Raw genomic sequence first — 17,319 nt, 5'->3', positions numbered from 1 at the left:
TGGACAAGTTGCAGAGCTGGGCCGAGAGGTGGCAGATGGAGTTTAATGCGGAAAAGTGTGAGGTAATTCACTTTGGCGGGAATAACAGGTGTGTAGAGTATAGGGCTAACGGTAGGACTCTGAATAGTGTTGACGAACAGAGGGATCTAGGTGTATGTGTACATAGATCCTTGAAAGTTGGGAATCAAGTAGATAAGGTAGTTAGGAAGGCATACGGTGTCTTGGCGTTTATTGGTAGGGGGATTGAATTTAGGAACCGTAACGTCATGTTGCAACTGTACAAAACTCTGGTGCATCCGCACTTGGAGTATTGTGTGCAGTTCTGGTCCCCACATTATAGGAAGGATGTGGAGGCATTGGAGAGGGTGCAGAGGAGGTTTACCAGGATGTTGCCTGGTATGGAGGGAAGGTCCTATGAGGAGAGACTGAGGGATTTGGGGTTGTTTTCGTTAGAAAGAAGGCAGCTAAGAGGGGGCCTTATTGAAACATATAAGATGATTAGAGGTTTAGATAGGGTGGACAGTGATAGCCTTTTTCCTCGGATGGAGAAAGCTAGCACGAGGGGGCATAGCTTTAAATTAAGGGGTGGTAGATATCGGATGGATGTCAGAGGTAGGTTCTTTACCCAGAGGATGGTGAGGGATTGGAATGCCCTGCCTGCTGCAGTTGTAGATGCGCCTAGTTTGGGGGCGTTTAAGAGATCCGTGGATAAGTTTATGGATGGAAAGGGATTGGTTTAGGTTAGAGGGTCATTGCTTTTTTAATTGGTCGGTGCAACATCATGGGCCGAAGGGCCTGTTCTGCGTTGTAATGTTCTATGTTCTATGTTCTTCTGTCGGGAAAATGATACAAAAGTCTGAAGTTATATACCATCCAACTAAAGAACAGCTTCTTCCCTGCTGCCAAAAGACTTCTGAATGGACCTACCTCACACTAAGTTAATCTTTCTCTATACCCTAGCTATGACTGTAACACTACATTCTGCACTCTCTCCTTTCCTTCTCCATGAACGGAATGCTTTGTCTGTGTAGCATGCAAGAAACAATACTTTTCACTGTATACTAATACATGTGATGATAATAAATCAAATCAGATCAAAGTGTGAGAGGTAGGTAGGCGTCACAGGCCAGTGAAATTTTATTAGGAGTGTAGGATTAGAAAAGACAGGAATATCAACAAATCGCAGGTATTTCTGAGCTAAGAAGTGAAGAACATTTGAGGCTATTTGAAACTTAGCACGGATTCTGATCATCATGCAAATCCTGACCATTACATTTATAAATATTAGGGTAAAAATTGGGCTTTGTTTGTGCCTATTCTTCCTGCACAAAATGAATACAATGAGGGGCAATCTCAGGTACCAATGTCTCACATGCTATAGGCACAGTGGTTAGGACTGCTGCCTCACAGTGCCGGGACTGGGATTCAATTCCAGCCTTGTGTGACTGTCTGTCTGGAGTTTGCTCATTCTCCCCATGTCTGCGTGGGTTTCCTCCAGGTGCTCCTGTTTCCTCCCACAGTCCAAAGCTGTGCGAGTTATGTTGATTGGCTAACCTAAATTGCCCCTTAGTGTCAGGGGATTGGCAGAGTAAATGTATGGGATTACAGGGATAGGGTCTGGGTGGGATTGTTGTTGGTGCAGGCTCAATGGGCCGAGTGGCCTCTTTCTGCTCTGTAGGGATGCTATGAGTCTATGCTCAGTGCACTGGAAGATGCCTAATCCGTTTGGCGATTTTATGAGTGACCTTACGTCGGCCTAGCAGAGGGTTTAAGCTCCTTACATAGCTAGATGGGTGAACTCACGCCCACTCATTTAAATTGAATTGCAATGATGAAAGTTGTAGGCATCTGACCAGCACTACTGGGGATTCTTCGGCAGAGGATAAGTTTTATTTACTGCTGTTGTAATGCCAGGTGAAGCAAACATGGTCCCTTGACTCCACAGTGGTCAGGTTCTGCAGCCCCCCCCCCCCACCCCACTGCTGCTCCCAGGATGTACCTTAGGCCACAGCTGATGAAATACTCAGTTTTTAAAATGGGTAAGCTTCCAACAGAGGCCCGGCAGATGGCAAGTGTTTGACGATTAACATTAATGAAGACAGAGGCCTGATTTCCAACCAGCCTCAGGCCTCTTGGCTGGGCCGTAGGGTCCATTCCAGATCCAAAAACAAGTCAATGTGAATTTCAATCCTATTGTTTTCATCTTGACCTCTTTTTTCCAGAGAATTTTATGTTTGACTACATGACGCTTTAAATTTAAAGGTTATTTATTAGTGTCTCAAGTAGGCTTACGTTAATGCTGCAATGAAGTTACTGAGAAAATCCCCTAGTCGCCACTCTTCGGCGCCTGTTTGGGTACATTGAGGGAGAATTTAATATGGCCAAAGGCGCTGCTACCTCACAGCACCAACCTAGCTTTGATTCCCGGCTCGGATTGCTGTCTGTGTGGAGTCTGCACATTCTCCCCCGTGGCTGCGTGCGTTTCCTCTGGATACTCCGGTTTCCTCCCACAGTCCGAAAGATGTGCTGGTTAACTGCATTGGTCATGCTAAATTCTCCCTCAGTGTACCCAAACAGGCAACTAGGGGATTTTCACAGTAACTTCATTGTAGCGCTAATGTAAGTCTACTTGTGACACCAATAAATAAATCTAACCAGCATGTCTTTTGGACCATGGGAGGAAATCGGAGCATCCGGAAGACATCCACACAGACACGAGGAGAATGTGCAGACTCCACACAGACGGTGATCCAAGCCGGGAATCGATCCCAGTCCCTGGTGCTGTGAGACGGCAGTGCTAACCATTGTGCCACTATATCGCTTGTTTGTGAAGAATGGAGCACTTGCGTCTCTGGCAGACACACAATGTTACCAAGAAGTGAAGTAAGTGTAAAGCTCCCGCTGATCACTTCAAAAACTTGCCCTCGGGTAATTGTCGTTCCCACTGAACAAGTGTGACACCATCGAACCTGCCAGCTCCTCTGATGGGGATTGCTAATTCCACGCCAATTAGTGCCAGTTCAGCGCACCTTTGTCTTTCACACTTGGGTATAAGCTGAAACTGCCTGAGGTTATATACAGCAGCTCTCACCGTCAGTAGGGAGATAGAGACTTTCACCCCATCAGCCAGTGTCGATGGTCCCAGGGGGTGAAAGGGCCAGAATCTGACTGTCTCAAAGGCATTTTTGCACAGAACCCTCGTTAGTGGTAATGAGGCAGATGGACCTGCGGAGTGTGATATTTTTGGAACAGACAATGGTCACTAAAGTCTTCCAATAAACAAGTCGCATAATCAACATCTCTGACACACTATAAGGAATAGGAACAACATCTAAATCCCCTAATGTTGACTGGTAAGTAGGCCCACAATATAACAGATAAAGAGTGTAGTACTACGGATCTTAATAGTTTCAAACCCATTCTGAGGAATACTTGTTAGGTAAAAAATAACAAATCAACTTTACGCTAGTAATGTTTTTGTTTGCAAGCGTGCACTATTGAATCTGGTACAGAATAAATATCAGAGTGGAATATATGGGTGGCACGGTGGCGCCGTGTTAGCACTGCTGCTTCGCAACGCCGGGGACCTGAGTTCGATTCCAGCTTCGGGCGACTGTCTACGTGGAGTTTGCATGTTCTCCCCATGTCTGCGTGGGCTTTCTCCAGATTCTCCAGTTTCCTCCCACAGTCCAAAGAGGTGGATTGGCCATGCAAAATTTCCCCTTAGGGTCAGGGGGATTAGCAGGGTGAGTACATGGGATTGAGGGGATAGGGCTTGGGTGCGATTGTTGTGGGTGCAGGCTTGATGAGTTGAATGGCCTTCTCCTGCACTGTTGGGATTCTATGATTCTGGCATGTATTGATCTTGAGAAGGTAACGTTGGAATTTCAAGTTTATTTATTAGTCACAAGTAGGCTTATATTCACTCAGTGAAGTTACTGTGAAAATTCCCTAGTCGCCACACTCCTGTTCGGGGGTACACTGAGGGAGAATTTAGCAAGGGTAATTCGCCTAACCAGCACATCTTTCAGATTGTGGGAGCAAAACCAGAGCACCCAAAGGAAACCCGTGCAGAGGCGAGAGGAATGTGCAAACTCCAAACAGACGGTGACCCAAGCCGGGAGTCGAATCCAGACCCTTGGCACTGTGAGGCAGCAGCGTTAACCATTGTGCCACCGCTCCGCCCCTTTCTTGAGCCTTTGCAGTGTGAGTGGGGGTTGTTCTTGGGTTCCTTCATAAGATGGGCATCACTGGCAAGGCCAACGTTTCTTGTCCATCCCCAATAATCCGTGAGAGCAGTTAAGAGCCAATCCCATTGCTGGGTGCTCCAAGATTTTGACACAGTGATGATAAAGGCAAAAATGAGTTACGGATGATCAAGTTCTGATACAAATCATTTATCTGGCCCTGCTGAAACACCACTGAGCCTGATGCAGAATGCTGTCACTGTAAGATTCAAATGAAAGATCAACGTTCAGATTGGATTTCCCCAAAACATTTGACACATGAGATCTTATCCAAAATCACACATTTTCAATCAAATGAATTGGCCACCAGTCTCTCTCTCTCTGAAAGGCTTTCCAAAGATTCCTAATATTTCAATGGCAACAATAATCTGGTCATCTGTGACTCAAATGCAAATATTACTCCAATTTCAAAGAGTTTGTGTAAACAATGAACTAATTCAGCAATGTACGGAGGGAGGCGTATCTGTGTGTGTGTGTCTGCACGCTGATAACAATGGCGCAGGTCATGAAAAGTTCAGTGTAAGTTAATAGTCTGTGTCCTGTTCACTAATTCTTCACAAAGTACTTACTCCGTCAAGAGCTTATTTTTCATTCCTTACCCTGGACAGAGTCGAGGCTATTTGCATCAGGTATTTGTTGTTGATGTTCTATTATCTTTCGCAAGGCTATGTGAGAATATGCAACATAATCCTCACCGGGAAGGCTGCCAAAAAGGCTGGAGAAATGCCCGGAGTACTGTTGCTCCATTCACTGGGCAAGAATAATATTCCATTCCATGGTGATATGACATACACTGGCTTTGCTTCCAGGGAGTCAGCAGAACTCATTTGCTTTGCCAAAAGCAACCATTTCCACTCGCCACGTTGGATAGGGAACATTGATAGCCGTTGGAGCATCACAGCCAAGTACAACTGCATTTCGAGGAACGGCTCCTCATCTTTCAACTCAACACATTGTAACCCTCGGGACTTGACCGCCTCTGCCTCCATTTTAGTTCATGTTTCTTTGCTGGTTTGTTCTTTTTTTAACTCTCTTTTCGCTCTTATTTCCCTTACTTTGCCATTAGGCAGCCACTATATTCACACTCTTAACTTGTTCCATTACAGTTGCGTTTGCCCCTTTACCATGAACCCTTTCGCCATTTAATCTCTCTAGTCCTCCATCTCATGTTGAGGCTTTATAGAACATTAGTTAGGCCGCACTTGGAATATAGTGTTCAATTCTGGTCGCCACACTACCAGAAGGTATGTGGAGGCATTGGAGAGGGTACAGAAAAGATTTACCAGCATGTTGCCTGGTATGGAGGGCATTAGCTATGAGAGGTTGGAGAAACTTGGTTTGTTCTCACTGGAACGACAGAGGTTGAGGGACAACCTGATAGAAATCTATAAGACTATGAGGGGCATGGACAGAATGGATAGTCAGAAGCTTCTTCCCAGAGTGGAAGACTCAATTACTAGGGGGCATAGGTTTAAGGTGCAAGGGGCAAGGTTTAAAGGAGATGTACGAGGCAGATTTTTTACATAGAGGGTGGTGGGTGCCTGGAACTGGTTGCCAGCAGAGATAGTGAAAGCGGATATGGTAGTGACTTTTAAGGGGCATGTTGACAAATACATGAATAGGATGGGAATAGAGGGATATGGTCCCCAGAAGGGATGTGGGTTTTAGTTAAGTTGGTCATCATGGTCAGTGCAGGGTTGGAGGGCCGAAGGGCCTGTTCCTGTGCAGTAATTTTCTTTATTGTTGTCATAGACATTTCTGTGCAGGATTGAGGGTAGGAGGCCGTGTACGTTGGACAAACTAAGAGCTTTAATAAAGTGGCGTGTGTTCACTACAGGCTACAATCCTACTCACAGAACATACTGGCAGGTCCAGTATTTTTTGCCCAATACCAGTGCCCTTGAACTGCATGGCTTTCTAAGCCATTTCAGAGGGCAGTTAAAACTTAACCATGTTGCTGTGGGTCTGGAGTCACCTGTAGACTGGACCAAGCAGATTTCCATCCCATAAGGGCATTAGTGAAGAAGATAGATTTTTTTGGCTACCATGACTGAGAATAATTTTCAATTCTAGATTTTTAACATTAATTAATTGAATTTAAATTCCACCAACCACCATGGTGGGATTTGAACCTGTGTGTCTCTTGAATACTAGTCCAGCATCATCACAAACATGCTACCGTCTCCCTGGTACCAATGTCTACTGTGGTATTAATTATGAAAGTCTTTGGGTTAATCCATTTTCATTACTGAGTTAACTCGGTTAAGACTCCGAGTGTCCCTCAGTTACCTGCTCAAAGGGTCAATGACATCATCTCCAATGACTCCACACAGACAGTGACCTGAGCCGGGAATTGAACCCAGGTCCCTGGCGCTGTGAGGCAGCAGTGCTAACCACTGTGACACCGTGCTACCTGGCAGGGTGCCTGAGAGCTCCAACATAGTGCCCGTGGTCAGCACACATGTGGCAAATCATGGCAGATGCCACGCTGACATGGGCATTTGTGTCTACACAGTGACCATCTGCGGGAAATGTACAGAACGGGCATATCAGGACCTCAGTCAGTGTTCGATACTGATTTGACACCAGCATTAAGAAGTGTAGTGCTGGCACAGCTGAATGTTCAGAAGCAGAATCAATTCCCCCCCCTATCTGTACTATCTAAAGGAATCATCTATTACCCACAGCTTGGTTGCAGATTGATTCCTTCTGGTGGTTGCTCTGTTTTTATGTGCTTTCCAGTGTTGTTTCAGGTTTGTAAAAGTCTGCAGGGGAGTGGTGTAAAAGACGCTGAAGACGTTTTTTTTACTTCTCAAAGCACCCGTATTAACCAGCTACTCCCAGACATGAGATTATACAGTATTAGCAGTTTTTATTTGATTACAACGTGACTGGGAGAATGAACCATGCAAAGGCCTGTTGACTTTGAATGGGATTTTCCAACCTTGGCGTAAATAGGGCTGGAAAATCCACCCCTTGTCCACACACTCAGGTCGACTGATGGAATAATCTGAGGAAGAGTAGTGGAATTTTTTTTTGGGCGGCGTGGTAGCACAGTGGTTAGCACTGCTGCTTCACAGCTCCAGGGACCTGGGTTCGATTCCTGGCTTGGGTCACTGTCTGTGTGGAGTTTGCACAATTCTCCCTGTGTCAGTGTGGGTTTCCTCCGGGTGCTCCAGTTTCGTCCCACAGTCCAAAGATGTGCAGGTTAGATTAATTGGCCATGCTAAATTGCCCCTTAGTGTCCTGGGTTGTGTAGGTTAGAGGGATTAGTTGGTAATACATGGGGATAGGGCCTGGGAGGGATTGAGATCGGTGCAGACTTGATGGGTCGAATGGCCTCTTTCTGCACTGTAGGGTTTCTGTGATTGTTCCCTGGCAAATATTTGTCCCTCATCCAACACCACTATGACGGATAATCTATTCTTTACTTCATGGGAGCTTGCTGTGTGCAAATTGGTTGCTGTATTGCCCTCAGAAACAACAGTGATTACATTTCAAATGTATTTCATTGACTGCCCTAAGGTCATTCTTTTAGGCCATCTATTAATTCCTGCACCCAATCACATTCCAGCTCGTTACAATGGTTCCGCCTCCAGGTTCAAGGTAATCAATATTTCTACAAATCCGTTTACTCAATTCTGGTGCAAAATTAAGGCTGGAATTTCCATGCAGGAGGAAAGAAATTCATTTCTCCAGTGGGAGGGACGGTGGGGAAGAGGCTAACCACAATCCTTTGTGCGATTTTTATATTTATTCTCTTTCAAGACCTCCTCTGTATTTTCCATCCCATGAAATGCATTCTTATGGCGCCCAAACTGACCTCATTAGAAGTTCTTTGGGTTTCCCGAGGCAGTGAACAGCTCTTGATTGAGTTCAGTTCAGCGGTGTTCAAAACAAATCCAAACCCTCTTCTTAAAGCAGTCAAAATTGTCTAAGGCAGCAGTGAACTTAATGGAAAAGCACACCATGATATCTTGCTATCTGCTTCCTCCTCGGTTTGGAGACTATTTATTTTGCCGGGGTACTTGGCCACTAGCAAACACAAGGAGAAGCAATATAATTACGTCTGGCGACAATTATTAATACTGACAGCTTTTGGAATGACTGTATACAATCTGATAAAGGCTGTTCAGTCCATAACATTAGGAAAATGATAAGCATTATTCCAGCATAATTACCTGCTGCTCCCATGAAGTTTAAAGTTTATTTATTAGTGTCACAAGTAGGCTTACATTAACACTGCTATGAAGTTATTGTGAAAATTCCCTAACCACCACACTCCAGTGCCTGTTTGGGAGGAAACCTAGAGGAAACCGACACAGACATGGGGAGGACATGCTGACTCCGCACCCAAGCCAGGAGTTGAACCTGGGTCCCTGGCGCTATGAGGTAGCAGTGCTAACTATCGTGCCTGTGTGCTGTGCCCATTGACACTGTGCTGCCCATAAATAAAGCATTTGCTGGCAATCACTGGGGGTGGTCATAAAACTCATAGAATCCGTACAGTGCAGAAGGAGGCCATTCAGCCTATCAAGACCACAATCCCACTTAGAATTCCCGTAACCCACATACTTACCCTCCTAATCCCCCTGACACTAGGGCCAATTTAACATGGCCAATCAACCTAACCTACACCTCATAGAATAAAATTTCTACAGTACAAAAAGAGGCCATTTGGCCCATCGAGTCTTCATTGACCACAATCCCACCCAGGCCCTACTCCCACATCCCTACATATTTACCCACTAATCTCTCTAACCTCTGCATCTCAGGACACTAAGGGGTAATTTTAGCATGGCCAATCAACCTAACCCGCACATCTTTGGACTGTGGGAGGAAACTGGAATAGCCGGAGGAAACCCACACAGACATGGGAAGAATGTGCAAACTCCGCACAGGCAGTGACCCGAGCCGGAATTGAACCCAGGTCCCTGGCTCTGTGAGGCAGCAGTGCTAACCACTGTGTGACCGTGCTGCCTACAGGTCGTTCCTATAACATTGCCAATCAATGTATCCATTCATTTTGGGATTCCGCTCCTTACATGTTGCATAGATCTCGGTTTAGAAATTCAACAGCATTCATTTTTGGACATATCACCCACACTGAAATTGGGATGTCTGAGGGGTATAGGATTTGGACCATATTATCATGTAGATGTTGCAGCCAGAGGAACCTGCGTTGGCATCTGTGCCAATGTTCAGTTGAGTGGTGGCGCACGTTTGTATGAAGTTTACAAAGCAGTGCAAGAAATCAGGGCCCCAGGGAAATTTACAGATCCACACCAATAAATTCCTCCCAAAGTATGTAGATAAAAATTTTCAGCCGTTTATCATTTATGCACAGTATGCTGAAGGAAATGCAACAATGAAAGCCTTCCTATTTGTTATGTGGTTCCTTCCACAAAAATGCATTCAGTGAAGTGCAAAATACAGAGCAAGTCTCAGAGAGGATCAATTCAATAATTCATTCAAATGATCCCAAAGAAGTGGCTTTTTTTCCTGTTGTACATAAATTTCAGCCTTAATTCTGTGCAAAATGTTAGCTAGCAGAATTACAGAATCGACATCTTCTGGATGAGTTGGAATGTATTTGGATATAGGGATTGTGGTGTGAAAGAGGATTTCCCAAACTTTACCAGCATGGAACCCCATTGTACTCCCAATATTACTGAGAGAATCCCTGAGAAACATGTTGAAGAGTTAAGATTGTTCTCATGCAATAGGCACATACACACACACAAACACAATTAGAAAAGTATTTTTTATTTCTTAGACGTCTATTTATTATAATTGAAAAATTTTCTTGATCAACAAAGTACTTGTTTCATATCTTCTTTTTGTCATGTCTAATAGGAGGAATGATGCAGTTTATTTTGCTCACAAATTTATTGAATATTCGGAATGCTGCTGGAGAGCTGGATTCTCATATCTGATACACTCACACACATACACTCACACACTCATGTTCCTCTCTCTTGCGTGCATATTCTTGCCCTTTTCTTTCTCTCACTCACTCACTCGCACCCCTGTCACACAAGCCCTCACCTCTCTCTCTCACACACCCTCACCTCTCTCTCACACACACACTCTTGCACATACACTCTTTCTCTCACTGACACACTCACCTCTCACTCTTGCACACCAACTCACACTCACACACACGCACGCACGCACACACTTCTCTATCACTCACACTCTTTCTCTCACCTTTCTCTTTCTCACAAACACACACACACACTCTCACCCTTCTCTGCCTCTCACACACACACATGAACTCAAAAACCATTTCTCACCTGTAGGAGAGGGGGCCGGGTTTAAATCATCCAAACGCTGACTGAGAGCAGAAGAGGGCGCAATTGCACATGCGCAGATCCCTCCTGCTGTGAGAGCACAAAGGCCTGTCACTGAAGCTCTGCTATCTCAGTCAGCCACCATGGTCTTAAGCAGGCCCCCCCCCCAGCTATCATGGAGCCCATGACCTATCGCACCCCCACCCACTTGGACCTATCTACTCCCATGGCACCCACCCCCACCTGCCCACACTGATTGATCCCATGAACACCCCCACGATTGCCACCCCATCACCCCTCCTAATGGTCAATCAGCCTCCCCAGTAGTTAACATGACCCCCCTGTCCCCGTATGGTCAACCCAATCACCCCCACTCCATTCCTCACTAATTGTTGTGCGCAGTGCGCAGCGGTTACCCCTCCTTACCACTAAACAGCCATCCTGGTCTGGTCCTGCCCACAGTAGGCTCCACCCACTCAGGCCCCACCCCCTTGGTGCTGCCCAGTTCCAGGGACCCGGGTTTGACTCCCAGCTTGGGTCACTCTTTATGCAGAGCCTGCACATTCTCCCCATGTCTGTGTGGGTTTCCTCCGGGTGGTCTGGTTTCCTCCCTTAGTCCAAAAGACGAGCTGGTTAGGTGCATTGGCCATGCTAAATTCTACCTGAGTGTATCCAACAGGCACCAGAGTGTGGCGACTAGGGGATTTTCACAGTAACTTCACTACAGTGTTAATGTAAGCCTACCTGTGACAATTATAAATAAACTTAATCTTAGACAATGGGAGAAGAAAATATTCAACGTTACCAGTAACCGGGTGGATATGTTTATGTGTGGCTGCATCAAAGCTAACCAGAGACTCTCAGTTTGCAAGCACTAAGTGTCCTTCCAGGCTGAGGTTCTATCTATTCCTGGTGCTGACAAGGATGGGTCTGGCCACATTGCTGTGGAACACTCCATTCAGTTTAACTGTGCCAGACCAGTACTATGCAGAAAAAATCTTTGACCACAAATCCATGAGGCAGTGAGCTGCAAGTAACATCTTTAAAACTCCTCGGGTGGTTCCCTGAGTAGAAACTCAAAGTGGTTCAGCAGAACACTACATGGCTAAAACACCAGTTGGCTGGTGCTGAGAAGGGCACTGCTGCACCACATCCTTCCCACACACTCGGAGTTTTGCCCCCTGTGCACACTGCCTCGAAGAAGTTGTGGTGGGGGGACCATCATCCAACCCCTTCTGAAAAATGCCTTTGTTAAGCAGGTCTGCGGAGAGACGCAATGGTTTTAGTCAAGGTTCATCCTGAGCAGTTCCATAACACAGGACTCTGTCCCTAGGGATTTGGATCGAGATCAGCGCCAACTGCTGCCAGAGGGTCACCAACATGGTGACAGGCACTCTTTGATCTGCCCGTAACCTCCCCCACTGTATGTTGCAGACTGGCACATTGCAATGTGTAGGACAATCTGCTAAAGGATCCACTGAAGCTTAAACTAACTGTCACAACGGCTCAATGAAGAAAGGCCTCCAAAGACCTTCCCACTGTAGCAGACTGAGTGGCTGGAATCTGCGTAAAGCCCCTTGGGCTTCTCACGTCAGAGAATATTTGAAATGAAATATAAGTGTATATTATAAGTATAACCTAGGGTTGTGAGGCACCTCATATACTGTATTGAAAGAAATTGCTCTCTATATAATTAAGTATTGCCAAGTTTAAATGGCTTTGTAAAATATATTTCATAGAATCCCTTTCATAGAATCCCTACAGTCCAGAAGGAGGCCATTCGGCCCATTGAGTCTGTACTGTCAACAATCCCACCTCGGCCCTCTCCCGATAACCCCCATGTATTTACCCTGCTAATCTCCCTGACACTAAGGGGCAATTTGCTTTTTAAAGGATGTGAGGCAACCCTCCTCCACCATCGTCCCAGACAGCACTTTCCAGATGGTCACCATCCTTTGGGTAAAAAAGTTTTTCTTCACATCCCCGCTTTCCACCCCTCACCTTGAATCCATTCATTACAATAGGCACCTTTTACCGAGTAAAAGGCCCAAACTTTGCCACAAGTCAAAGACAGACAGAGTGATATCTGTTAGCTAAAGACAACCATAAATGAATACTTATAATCTCCCAACAAATCAGGTCAACAGTATCACTCGCAACTGGTATTGTTGGATATTTGAAATGCAGGCACTTATTGCCTGAAACAAGAAATTCTGTAAGGCTACATATTGAGGGCAATCGTGCAGGCAAGATGACTTTGGGGGATTAAAGGCCTTTCTTGTCCTGGTATGTTTATATTATTAATGTCATCATATTATCCACCATAGAGAAAGAAAATCAGGAGTGTGTGCTGACCTTTATGTTCAGACTACACAAACTCACTCAGAGCAAAGCAGTGGAAACTAAGAACCTTGGTTCTGAATTAATAAAAACACTCAATGAGATGAATTCATCTGAAAGGCCTGATTGTAAAGGTGTTACTACAACAGAAACTTGCATTTCTACAGCACCATTAATGCAGGAAAGTCTCCCAAACGGGAACTTATTAGACACATGATGCCACACCACAAAGAAAAAGTGAGGGCAGGTGGCCAAAAGTTTGTTCAAAGAGGTAGTTTTAAGGACCAGGTCAACATTGCCCATGGGGAAAGCTCAATTTCTGGAAAGATGTGGTGAGCGCCACGTTGGTCTTCATCAATTGATGAAGAAGCAATCGAAAGGTTGTCATCAGCAGCTCCCTTGATGACCCTCTCACTGTTTCAAATGATGAATGCAAAATTCCCATTCACAAGTGAAGCTTGAGTAGCTAATGCTATCCCAGCCCAAGCTTGGAGTGGTCCAGAAGTTCACTCAACTCTTTCAGTCTATCTATATGGCGGCAAAGAACCATCCACAAGAAAGGAACCATCCATAAGAAAGGAACTGTCCCACAAGAATACAAAGATATCACCATTGCCCACCTCTACAAACAGAAAGTTTTCTGACAATCATGAAAGAATCTCACTCCTCTCCATCGCTGGAAAAATCATCATCAGAATCCTGAACCGCTTGGTGAAGAACAGGATCTTCTGCCAGAGAGTCATAGAATCATAGAAACCCTACAATGCAGAAGAACGCCATTCAACCCACCAAATCTGCACCGACAACAATCCCTCCCAGGCCCTATCCCTGTAACCCCACATATTTACCCTGCTAACACTGCTAACCCACGCATTCCGGGACACTATGGGACAATTTAACAAGGCCAGTGCACCTAACCCGCACATCTTTGGACTGCGGGAAGAAACCAGAGCACCTGGAGGAAACCCCAAGCAGACGCTGGGAGAATGTGCAAACTCCACACAGACAGTGACCCAAGCCAGGAATCCAACCTGGGTGGCTGGAGCTGTGAGGTAGCAGTGCTAACCACTGTGTTACCGTGCCATCCAGTCAATAGGGTTTCAGAAACAAGTGGTGTTAGCAGTTAGACAGCTTCAGGAGAAACATCAAGAAAATAATATGGAGCTTTAAACCACATTTATCGACTGAGAAAATCCTTTGACACAATCAGCCGTGTGGAACTTTGGAAGGTAATTGTGAAATTTAGCCACTCTGAGGAATCCATCACCATGGTTCAACAGCTCCATAACATCACGCCTCCGCAGGTCCTGTGTGATGGTGAGCCTTCTGACCCTTTCCCAGTCAATCATGTGTCTGGCAAGGTGGAGAATTGCCCAGTTATGTCCTGTCCACAAAAAGCAGGACAAATAAATCCAAACAATTTCTGTCCCACCAGCCTACTCTCAATCATCCGCGAAGTGGCAAGTCATGCCATTGAGAGTGCTATCAAACAGCGCCAAGCCTTCAATTCTTCAATAGGGGATTTTCACAATAACTTCATTGCAGTGTGAATGTAAGCCTACTTGTGACTAATAAGTAAACTTCTAAAAATAAACTTTTAATAGCCTACTGACTAATGCCCAGTTTGGGTTCCGCCAAGGCCATTCAACTCCTAATTTCATTGCTGACTTGGTTCAAACATGGACAAAAGAGCTGAACTCAGGGGGTGAGGTTAGAGTGACTGCGTTTGACATCAAGACGGCATTTAAGCTAGTATGGTATTAAGGAACCGCAGCAAAACAGGAGTCAATGGAAATCAGGGGGAAAACTCTGCTGGTTGGTATTGAACCCAGACAATTATCTCAATCCTGGAACATCACTGCAGAAATTCCACTGGGTAGTGTCCCAGACATAATTGTTTCATCAATGACCTTACCTCCATCATAAGGTCAGAAGAGGGGAGGTTTGGTGATACCTGCACAATGTTCAGCACCACTGGGGGCTCCTCAGATACTGAAGCAGTCCATGTCCACATATAACAAGACCTGGAAAATATCCAGGCTTGGGCTGATAAAGTGCCAAGTAACATTCTCCCCACACAAGTACCAGGCAATCGCCAGCTCCAACAAGAAATAATCTAACTATCTCTCCTTGACATTCAATGGCTGAATCCCTCACTGTCGAGTTAGCATTGATTAGAAACTGAAATGGACTATACTGTAGCTACAAGAACAGATCAGAGGCTAGGAATCCTGCCGTGAGTTACTCACCTCCTGATTCTCCAGTGTCTGCCCACCATCTACAAAGCACAAATGAGGATTGTGATAGAATACTCTTCACTTGTCTGGATGAGTGGAGCTCCAACAGCACTCAAGAAGCTCAATGCCATCCAGGACAAAGCAGCTTGCTTGATTGCTCGCCTTTTCACCATCTTAGACATTTGCCCCTACCACCCCAGAGGCAGAATGGCAGCAGTGTGTACCATCTACAAGTTACAATGCAGCAATTCACCAAGGCTCCTTCGACAGCACCTTCCAAACTTACCTCTACCACCTTAAAGGACATGGCCTGCAAACAGATCGGTACAACACCACAAGTTCCCCTCCAAATCACCACGACCTAGAACTACATTGTTGATGGGTCTAAATCCTGGAACTCCCCTCCTAACAGCACTGTGGTTCTACCTGCATCATATGAATTGTCGTGGTTCAAGAAGGCAGCTCATCCCCACCTTCTTAAGGGCAATTATGGATGGATAATAAATGCTGGCCTGACCAGTGTCATCCATATCCTATGAATGAATCTAAAAAAATTAGAGCAGAACCTTCCAGACACAGGTCAGCCTTAGCAATCACCTACACATCTGCCAGAACCCTACCAAACACTACAGCTGATAAACAAGGTTACCTTCAAAGGATGAACAGGAAGAAGGAAAGGAGAGGGAGAGAGAGAGAGAGGGTGATGGTGAATCAGAGAGGATTAGGTGGAGTGCATTCCAAGATTTAGGGTCTAAATATCTGAGTGCTTGGCCACAAAGTGGTGGGGGAAATCAGGGATGCCAGATGTGCAGGAAATCATGCAAACTCGCAGGGCTGTAGGTTTGGAGGTGGTTACTGAGAAAGGGAGAGGGTCCCTGCCTCAGCCAGAAGCTCCGGGTTCAAGTCCCACCCCAGGACTTGATGGTCAAAGAAGGTGATTTCATAATGAGGTCAAACTGGTTGAGTGTTAGCTTGCAAATCCTTTTAAACACACCAATGGCTGGCAGTAAGAGTGGGAGGGACTTCTGGAAGATACTTGATGTGGAGTGACGTCCTCCCTCAAGTTATAACTCCTGGTGACAGTGATCTGTTCCAGAAATTACTAGCTACGGAAACAGACAAAAGTCTGCCTTAGCGCATCACTGGGTGCGGGAAGAGAATAGGAATTGGAACACAGGGATTAAATTCAAAGCCTTGCTAATCTGGGAGCTAAGGAGCACAGGGTGATGGGAGAACAAGATTTGGTGTGAGGCAGAATATTTGCAGGAGACTTTTGGATAATTTACCTTCTCCTCTTCAAAGAGGTCCATAAACATTAAAATCACGCACACTGACCATCTCAGTGTCATTCACACATTTTAAAATGGTGTTCCTTCAAAACATAAATGTCCTTTCAGTCCGATAGCTGGATTTTAAGTTTTCAATTCATATACTGTTTTCAACAGGTTGGTTAGATTTCACTCAATGCAGTTGGATTTTGCCACAAGGCTGTTTTAATATTTCACGTTGTAAAGTACACACTAGTCCCAGTAAAATGGCGATTTTACTGTTTTCATATCCCACGTTCGGAGGTGAAAATACAAACCGGACCTAATTGTATTCTGGCCGTCAGTCAAACCTTACACTAAGAGGCTGCACAACTTCAAAGATTATATAAACCCTTCAGCTGCAGCATGCCGGATTAAGTTCAACCTTATCAAAGACTGAGCTTTCCTGTTGCAAACTTCTTTTTAACATTACCAGTCCTCCCCAGTTTACTGTTCTGTATTGTAGTTGAACTTGGATATTTGGACAAGGCTGATTCAGGTTGACGGTAAAAACTGTTTCGGACGTCGTAGAGACGACCAGGGAGATCTTCAATGTGTTTTGCTCAACATTCTTCCCTCAAATACCACCAAGGACTGGTTGATTAACTGGTCAATTATCTCATAGAAATCATCACAGAAACCCCAGTGCAGGTGGAGGCCATTCAGCCCATCGCCCCTGCACCGTCAACAATCCCGCCTCAGGCCCTATCCCCACAAACTTACCCCGCTAATCTCTCTAACCTACACACCCTAGGACAGTTTAGCATAGCCAATCAACCTAACCTGCACATCTTTGGACTGTAGGAGGAAACTGGAGGACCCAGAGGAAACCCACGCAGACACGAGGAGAACATGCAAACTCCACACAGACAGTGACCCGAGCCAGGAATCGAAC

At 45.4% G+C, this 17,319-nt stretch overlaps 1 protein-coding gene across 2 annotated transcripts in view; it reads right to left on the bottom strand.

The window, feature by feature from the left end:
* Window positions 1–17,319, bottom strand: part of fkbp16 (FKBP prolyl isomerase 16) — a 147,042-nt gene that overhangs the window by 31,324 nt on the left and 98,399 nt on the right. The gene's annotated exons all lie outside the window — the stretch shown is intronic.

This window comes from Carcharhinus amblyrhynchos, chromosome 28 (genome assembly GCF_965287045.1).
Source record: "Carcharhinus amblyrhynchos chromosome 28, sCarAmb.v2.hapA, whole genome shotgun sequence".
Lineage (NCBI taxonomy): Eukaryota > Metazoa > Chordata > Chondrichthyes > Carcharhiniformes > Carcharhinidae > Carcharhinus > Carcharhinus amblyrhynchos.
The sequence above is the reverse complement of the archived record's forward strand: the minus strand, read 5'-3'. Positions and strand labels throughout refer to the sequence as shown.